We start from the raw sequence: 8,583 nt of genomic DNA, 5'->3' as shown, positions 1-8,583 counted from the left end.
GTCTCTCTGTCTGTCTCTCTCCCCACCCCCCCCCGTCATTTCTATCAAAGGTCGCCAAATGAAGACTCGTTTGTTTCCAAACCCAGTTTCCTTTCATTAAAGTTGGTGGGAGCTTTCCCTAAGGATTGCATGGGAAGGTGTTTTCCTCATTCGTTTTAGTAGTTTTCCTTAGAACTAGAAAATTAGAATTCTGCTGAATGATGAACATGCACCTCGCTTAAGTTTCTGCTAGGAAATCCATGCACCATGTTGATCGAACGAAAAGCAAAATGATTTTATAGCAAGGTTTTCTCTCCACTTCAGATGAATTTTACAGGGCAGGGATAGGGGAGGCTTGGGGTGTCTGTTTTTAATTTAAGGTCCTCTGAAATGTCAGTAAGTGCTCGTGAACATACTCATGTGTACTTTTTTCCTCCATCCAATCACCAATCATCTGGCAGAAGGAGAGCCTCCTCACCGGCAAACAACATTCCGCCACTTAATGAGAAAATACATTTCTGCTACTTTCGCCTAAAACTGCAAAGCCCCTTATTTAAGCTAATGGAATGAAAAAGAAATCCCTTGTACCTAGGAACAGAACCAAGTGAAAGAAACACAATGCACAGATTGAGGGAAAAAAAGAAAGAAAGAGAGAGAGAGAGAGAGAGAGAGAGAGAGAAAGAAAGAAAATCTCTCAACCTAAAAGTTTTTGGAACAAACGGACAATCTATGATTTGGTAGGTAAACAATATTTTTGGAACATAAAGTTCTTTGAGACAAGAATGGAGAAGAAAACAAGAAAAAGACAAATCCGAATTCGGAACCCTTAGAAACCTGAATCGGTCATGAACAGGAACTGGGAAGCCATGGTGAACGGAGTCTGTGACACCAGTGTTTCTGGACCCCGGCAAATGGAGGATTCCAGTTCATCCCGTCTAGAAGCATACATTTTCACACAGCGTCACTTTTTTAAAATGTTGCCCCCCCCCCCCGCCCCCAAAGTGATGCTAGAGGTGGGGACTCATACATCGAAACATCTTTAGTCTCCCTGTACTAAGGAGACAGAAGTAGGTCCGCTGAGACTTGCTGAGCTGTGAACTGTCTCCCTAGGTTATCTTTGGAAACGATCTAGACGGTCCACGGAATTCCCCATCATTCCACTGACGCCAACTCTAAAGTTTCTAAAGTGACCCAAAAGGTCTGGGAGACACTGCTTTTAGGTAGACCTAACAAAAAAGTAATCATCATCATAATAAAATAACACGTAACCTTTCTTAAGGAGTTCCTCCACCTAGAGCTATCGAAATCACTTGTTCTAAATCCCATGAGGATGAGATGACCTGTGAACATTTCCTGAGACTTTAGACGATGTCAGCCATCATCCCCAAGTTCTTTTTCTTGCTGACGAATTTGGTTCACTCCCGTGAGCGTATTGGACTTGGGGTCGACGTAGATAGAAGAAAGGGATGACCTCGAAGGCTGATGACGCTAAAAGACATGCCTAGTTTCCTAAAACCCATACCTTGACCTCGGCTATTCTCTGCTGAAGGGTTCATCCTAGATCAGGTGAACTTGCAAAAACCTTTGGGTCCCTTTCTAGTAGACTGAATTCGGGAGTGCTTCCTTCTAAGCCATTCAGGAGAGCTCTTCCACAAGTTCACTGTGGCACTCGGATCCGTAGGTACGTAGAAACAGGCCAGCTCTGGAAGGGAGCTACAGACATACCTGTTACCAGGCCCTTTCCAGATTCTTGCAGAGCAGTGCCCTAGAAATGAAGATCGCATCCACAAGACTCTAAGGCTAGCAAAGCAAAACTTTTTTTTTTTTATTAAAAGAGACAGGTTGTACACAAGGGAGGAGGCGGTGTGTGGGGTGAGGGGGAGAAGACAGCTCCCCGAGTTGCTTGGATCACGGAAGGGAGCGTTTGTCTCGGGATCACTGATCATTTCCAGACATCCTCCAAACTCTTGGATCAGCAGCAGCTGGTTGCACGGTGGCTACCTATGGGGAAGAGCAAGTGCTTCCACGAGGGGAAAGAAGCGCATGAGAATTTTCTGCAAGAAAGCACAGGAACAGATAAGGGTTCAAGGTATAGTTGAGCTTCTTGTCTTGGGACACCTAGGTATAGTCATAGTCGTGGGTGTCAACATAGGTCAAGGTAATCTTTTACTCCCGGGAGCCTCTTGTATGTGTGTGGGGGGGTGGGGGGGTGGGGGGGGTGGGGGGGTGTGTGTGGGGGTGGGGTGGCGGGTGTGTGTCTGAGACTCAGGCCCCCAGGGCCTCTGCTCTTTAGCTTGCAAGGCCTGTTTTGCCCTAGGCCATTCCCCAGTCCTTTTCCAAAATATCTGTAGGTCTGTCTCATGCGTACAGACAGACATACCTAGAGATCGACACGACCAGAGATTTCATAGCTTTCATTTAAAAACTTTTAGTCAGCCATGCAGCAAGGTAGTACGATGGAAAACTCGCTCTCTTGCTTATTTATAAAGAACCGTTGGAATGGGTGAAGTGTATTTGCTCCGATGGCTAAGGCTTTTTATTATTTGTGAGGAAAGACTTTTAAGATTTCTGTTTGTCTTGAAGGAGACTGCGAATTAGTGTTTGGGTGAGGGAGCCCTTCCAGCAGTTTGTGTTCTTAAAAAGACCACTTCCCCCTCCCCTCCCCCGTTGTTACTTTTAGTTTTATTTTATTTTTTTTATTTTTCCTTCCCTTTGGTTTCAGGTTCTACCTCATCCAGTCCACTAGCCTTAGTCTCAGGCCATCGCAGGCTGCGTTCACATTTCGGATGTTGTAGAGATGTGCAAGATCAAGACAGTTCACCCAGAGAACTGGGCGGCGGGTGCCTTGCTGACATCAAAAAGCTGATCTGCTCATGCAATTCCATTTCTCCTCCTCCTCCTCCTCCTCCTCCTCCTCCTCCTCCTCCTCCTCCTCCTCCTCCTCCTCCTCCTCCTCCTCCTCCTCCCCCCCCTCCCCCTCCCCTCCCCTCCCCCTCCCCCCCCTCCTCCTCCTCCTCCTCCTCCTCCTCCTCCTCCTCCCCCTCCTCCTCCCCCTCCCCCCCCCCCTTCTATGTGCTTCTTTCTGTCTGTCAAGGAGAAGATTTCCAACTCAAATGCAGACCAAAAGATTTCTAGGTTCCAAAACTTCAGGGTTCGTTCCATGGATCATGGTGTCCAACTTCTGCACAGGGCCTTCGATAACGGCCCTCTTTCTCAGCGCGCACACAAGTCAACCCCAGACCGAGGCACCCTAAGGGCGAAAACCCTCCAAGATTTCTCCCATTAGACCCCACACATGAGCACACACACCCTCCCCCGGTTTCTATTTCGTATCGCGTGGGCTCAGACAGGCAACAACAAACACGTCGACCGATCGTTCTCCTTCAGCGTCTTTCATGAACGTTGCACTGGCCGGAGACACCTCGGTGTGTAACAGCTCATCATCCCTGTGTGAGAGGCTTCGGCTTCCCGGTGAAGGGGGTCGAGCCGGGGGACCCAGGCCCCTCTGCGTGTGTCAACTGTTCACCGGAGTCGTCGGCCTCGCTGTTGCCCCGAGCGATAGCTGGTCCGATGTCTCATCGGTTTTTTGGTCATTTTTTTGTCCTCTGGCTTTAGAAAGGGTTTTCAACTGGGGTAAAAAGAGCAGGCTTGTTTGGGGCGCTTGCATGGTGGGGAGGAGGGGGTGGTGGCCCATAGAGGTCCCTTCGATTCACCCGATCTCAGGTGGTGCCCTATTTGAAACGTTTGTTTTCATCCCATCAGGGTCCTACCTTCGGAGAGTTTCCCTGCCTTAAACGTCCCCTGCGCTCCGCCTATTCATCATCCACCATCCACCACCACCCCGCTGCTGATCTGTTCACCCTGTCCATGGTTTTTCTTTTCCGAGAAAGAGTGTTACCTATGGCTCGTCCCCACGCTATGTGTCCGTCCATTCACCTCCTGAAAGACATGTCCCGGTCACCTCCGAGAGAGTTCTTGGCAGTGAGGAATCAAGCCGCCACCGTCAAGGTCCGCGTGCAGGTTTCTGCGTGGACCTCAGCCGTTCGACTCCCCGCCTCGGGTCCATTCATAACAAGGAGCACCCCCCCCCCCCCCCACCGAGGGCCGGGTCTTACGGTGAGAGTGTGTTTGGCTGTGAAAAACACCACCCCTGTTCACTGAGTTCCCAAAAACGGGGCGGGGGGGGGGGTGTCGGGGTGGAGCTGAGGGCACGTCACAGCACACCGAAGCGTCCGTCCGGAACCCGAGGAGGCGGGCAAGGAAGGAAGATGTCCCCGGGACAAAACCTTCCCTCCCCGTCCTTTGGGTGGATCGATGGCTGGACCTGAGAATTCCATGGACACCAGAGACGGATTTGTGAAACCAGAATTCCAAGAAAGGGGACCTGACTGAGACCCCAAAATGAGTTTCTTTGGGGTTTGTTAGGACGGCAGGCCAGGAGACACCGTGTTCCACCCGACTCCCAAACGGGGCGAGTTTATCGAAGGAAAAAAAAAACAAAGCAAAACCAAAAGCAAACACACACACAAACAGAAATCCCACCAAAACACACACACACACACACACACACACACACACACACACACACACACACACACACACAGAGAGAGAGAGAGAGAGAGAGAGAGAGAGAGAGAGAGAGAGAGAGAGCGCGAGCTCTGGGTGCGCTCTTCGGTGTCCATGATTTCACGTGCCTTTGGGGCACGGCTGATAGAGATGGACATGAAGCAGCAGGACAGCAAGCTGGCATCTCGGCCGGCCGGCCGGGGCCTCGAGAACTTTCCCCAGTGAACTCTCAGAACCAGGGCAGGGGGGGCCGCAGAGAGAGGCGGTGGCGGGAGGCCCACGTGACCTGGGAGAGAAGGGGTGTGCTGACCGACCTCGGTTCACCCCGTCCCCCTCCGGCGGAGAACCCGCCTTCGCTTCCTGCCCGCCGCCCTCAGGTGTGTGAGAGGACCCTGTTTCTTTCCAAGAAATACCAACACATCACTTCAGTCTGTTTGTGTGCTTGTTTCTGCTTGTTCGTTTTGTGGACGAGGCCAAAGAAGCCTTCCAGTGGAGGTGTGTGTCCAAAGGAGGATCTGACAGGATGGGAGGGGTGCGGGTCAGTCAGTCCATGTGCCAAGAAATGCAGAGAATCTGTCGTCGCTGAGACTCGGGCCTCTTGCAGAAAGAGGCCAAGAGAGTTCAGATGTGATCATTCACTGCCAAATAGTCATCACAGCAGTTTCCTGGAAGGGATTGTGTGGCAGGAGCCAGCGTAGGCCTCAGGCCTCAGGCCTCAGGCCTCAGCCCGGCAGGCAGGCAGGCAGGCAGGCAGGCCGGCAGCGGCTATTGTCTGTTGGTCCCGCCCCCACCCCCACCCCCACCCCCGTTCCTTCTCCAGAGCTCCTTCCTAAGTCCTCTGGACTGACCTTTGCCAGGAGCGGGGGAGGGGAGGCCCGGACGATTCATTCGGCAGGGCCTCGTTCAATCGCTCCATTCAAATGCAGAAAGCTCTCCGGTCAAGTTGGAGCCTCTGACCTTGCCTCGAGCTTCTTTCTCTTTAATGCATGGCTTTCTCTTTTTTCTTTCCCCCATTTCCCCACCCACCCTTAGGCTGCCCCCTCCAAACTGTAGGGAGGGAAGGAGGGAGAGAGGAAGGGATGGGGGGAGGAGGATGTGTGAGAAACAGGTTTTTGTTTTTTTGGTTTTTTTTTTCCCCAGGCAAAAGGTGTCCCCTCCTTTTCCTAACCCAGGAAACCCCACTACACCATTTGAGAATCATGGACATGCGTGGAAGCAGATGTCTTCACTTGAGATCTTCCTCCGCAGGAGGACAGAAAGGAGGGCCAGTGTGTCCCCCTTGTGCTGGCCGGTTCTTAAGTGACTTGAATTGAAAATAATCAATAGAGCGTGGAGGCACACTTTGGGGCGGCCTACTCTGGAGCCCAACATTTCCGTCCTCTGAAAGTTCCTTGGAACATATTAAAGCTGAGCTGGTGACGCGCGTGTGTGTGTGTGTGTGTGTGTGTGTGTGTGTGTGTGTGTGTGTGTGTGTGTGTGTGTGTGTGTGTGTGTGTGTGTGAGAGAGAGAGAGAGAGAGAGAGAGAGAGAGAGAGAGAGAGAGAGAGAGAGAGAGAGAGAGTCAAGGAGATTTCTAAATTATCAGGGTCGAAGCAACCTTAGACGTCTGCAATACCTCTGATGATGTCGTCGGGTGTCTGGTTCGAATTTCGGAGTGGCTCTCACAGAAACAGGCACGAGGATTGTTTCCATAGGAGCCGTTGTGGCCCTTTCTCTAAGGTTTTCATCAAGTTCTCTAGCTTCCGTTTGCAGGGCCTTCAGGCAAAGGGCCGTTTTAGTTCTCAGTGATGCCCAGTCAAAAGGGTGGGAGACAATGGCAAAGGTTCATGGAGAGAGTCGTGGCCAGATATCGGAGGGAACTCAAGAAACTTTGGGATGCAGTCCAGTTTTCAGGTTAAGAACAGCACCCTAAGGGAAACGAGTAGCACCAGAATTTCGTATCCACAAGTGAGTATCCCCGTTTTGTGGAAACATACTTTGGGCCTCCAAGTAACATAGGCAAATAACTGTGGCCAAGGAAATAAGAAGCCTCACTGAGAGTTCCTGAATTAAGGAAGGTAGGGAGAAAAAGATCACCGAATCCATCCTGCTGACAGAGGTATAAGTTACCAAATGGAGGTCCATCTTTAAAAATAAAAAAATAAAAATAAAGAAAAAGAAAATCGGGTTTTGTCTGTTGGTTTTTATGTTTTTCCTTGTATCTGGAAAACCAAAGATTGAAGAATCAGTCCTAGTCCCTTTCTGTCTCTCTGTCTCCGTCCCCTCTCTCTTTCACTTATTAGGTTAGGGGATACTTTTTTGGAGTTTTGTTGTTGCTGTGAATCATTGAAATAGAGTTGATTTACAATGTCGTGTTCGTTTCAGCTGTACAGCACAGTGATTCAGTTCTCTCTCTGTCTCTCTCTCTCTCTCTCTCTCTCTCTCTCTCTCTCTCTCTCTCTCTCTCCTCTCCCCCTCCCTCCCTCTCTCCCCCCTCTCTCTTTACATATATAAAGATATTGTATATAGATTTTTTTTTTCATATTCTTTTCTCTCATAGGCTATTACAAAGTACTGAGTAGACTTTCCTGTGCTCTCCAGTAGGAGGGGCTTGTTGACCACCTATTTTATGTACGGTCATGTGTCTATGTTCATCCCAACCCCCTAAGTTATCCCCCGCTTCCCCAATCAGTCCTACTTTACAGAAGGAGTCCTACACAGTATCATCCTATTTATTCATCAGTTCATTCAACCCCACGTAAGTCATTCTTGTTCTTCTTGGAGTCCAGTCTTCTTTCCATCGGTTCTGCCGACCTCGCCTGATGATTGAGCGTGACTGGACGAGTGACGGTTCCAAAAAGTTGGCCAGAGCTTCTGTGAAGGATTGTAGGATTTGCCCAGCGAAGCGAAGCGGGTGCCTCGATCTGATCACAGGCGAGGCTGTGGAAGGTAGACCCCCAAGTGGCAAACACATTGTGTTTTTTTAACAGTCTCTGTACCACGGTGAGGACATCAGGCTTGCAGTGGGGGGAAGACCTCAGCCCACACGGAAAACATACCTACGGTCACAAGAACGTTTGGATGACTGACCCCTACTAAGTGGCAGTGGAATGAAGTCCAGTGGCTGGGGTTCAGAGGGTCCAGAAAGAGGAGGTTTTCTTTCCAGAGAGAAAAATCACCACCACCACCACCCCCCCGCCCCAGCCCCAGGGTCACAAGCATGACAGGTCAGACAGACGTTGCCGCTAGACGGTAGAAATCTTCCCGCCCGTGTGTCTAATTACAATTGGAGTCGTCTTCAAGGCACCATGGGCGGCGGGTGAAGGAAGGCAAGGATGGGGGGGGGGGGGGCGGGCGGGGGGAGGTTGGCCAGGGAGTGACCGGCTGGGCCGCCGCCGCCGTCCCCCGTCTGCCAGAACCCCGACCGGCTGTGGAAAGGACGGAGTGTGTGCCCCGCCACCCACCCACCCACCCACCCCCACCACCTTTCTTTCAACGGGGCCGTTTGTCGTTGCTGCCTTGGCGTGAGAGTCGGTTAGAACATCTCCCCGATACTGGGTTCAGTCCCTTTCGTGTGAGCCTCCATTTTGCTCATTCTCTCCTCCGTAAAAAGGTCCACAACAGGGAGACCCTTAGACTTGTGGAGCCATGAACATTTCAGTATTTTATCTTACGTGGACACGATGTAGACACTCGCTGAGATGTCACCCCTGTCATGGCACTTAGCCAACCTCTAAGCCCTGAGATGACCAGAGATGTTAGAAAGTCTTGAAGTCGGCCTATGGAAAACAATCCCTGGGGGAGAAGTTCCCCTTCAACCTTCTTCTTCTCTCGTCCACATCTACGTCCTCTATTCGTTATGAGCCATCCCACTCAGATGATGCGTGCACATTTCATGAGACACGAAGGCGGCTCCGTTCGTCATGATCTCTACACCTCCCGCCCCCCTCCCCTTTCACGTGAGAGAGTTTCTTCCTGGTTTCAGAGGGGAGAAGGAAAGGAGAGTCAGAGTGTCCCTCTCGTGGTGGTGTCACCCTAATTAATTCCAAAACATCCCTA

The 8,583-nt window shown here is 50.8% G+C and overlaps 1 long non-coding RNA gene across 1 annotated transcript; it reads right to left on the bottom strand.

Moving 5' to 3' along the window:
• Nucleotides 1–1,774: 1,774 nt before the first annotated feature.
• LOC309798218 lies at nucleotides 1,775–6,933 on the bottom strand. Its single transcript, XR_014293011.1, has 2 exons — nucleotides 6,161–6,933; nucleotides 1,775–2,033 (listed from the first exon to the last, which is right to left on the bottom strand). It is a non-coding gene; the product is annotated as an uncharacterized lncRNA (long non-coding RNA).
• Nucleotides 6,934–8,583: the final 1,650 nt, after the last annotated feature.

Source organism: Mesoplodon mirus, assembly GCF_964341445.2.
Source record: "Mesoplodon mirus genome assembly, contig: HAP1_SCAFFOLD_2246, whole genome shotgun sequence".
Lineage (NCBI taxonomy): Eukaryota > Metazoa > Chordata > Mammalia > Artiodactyla > Ziphiidae > Mesoplodon > Mesoplodon mirus.
Note: the sequence above shows the minus strand (reverse complement) of the source record. Positions and strands in the feature narration are given on the sequence as shown.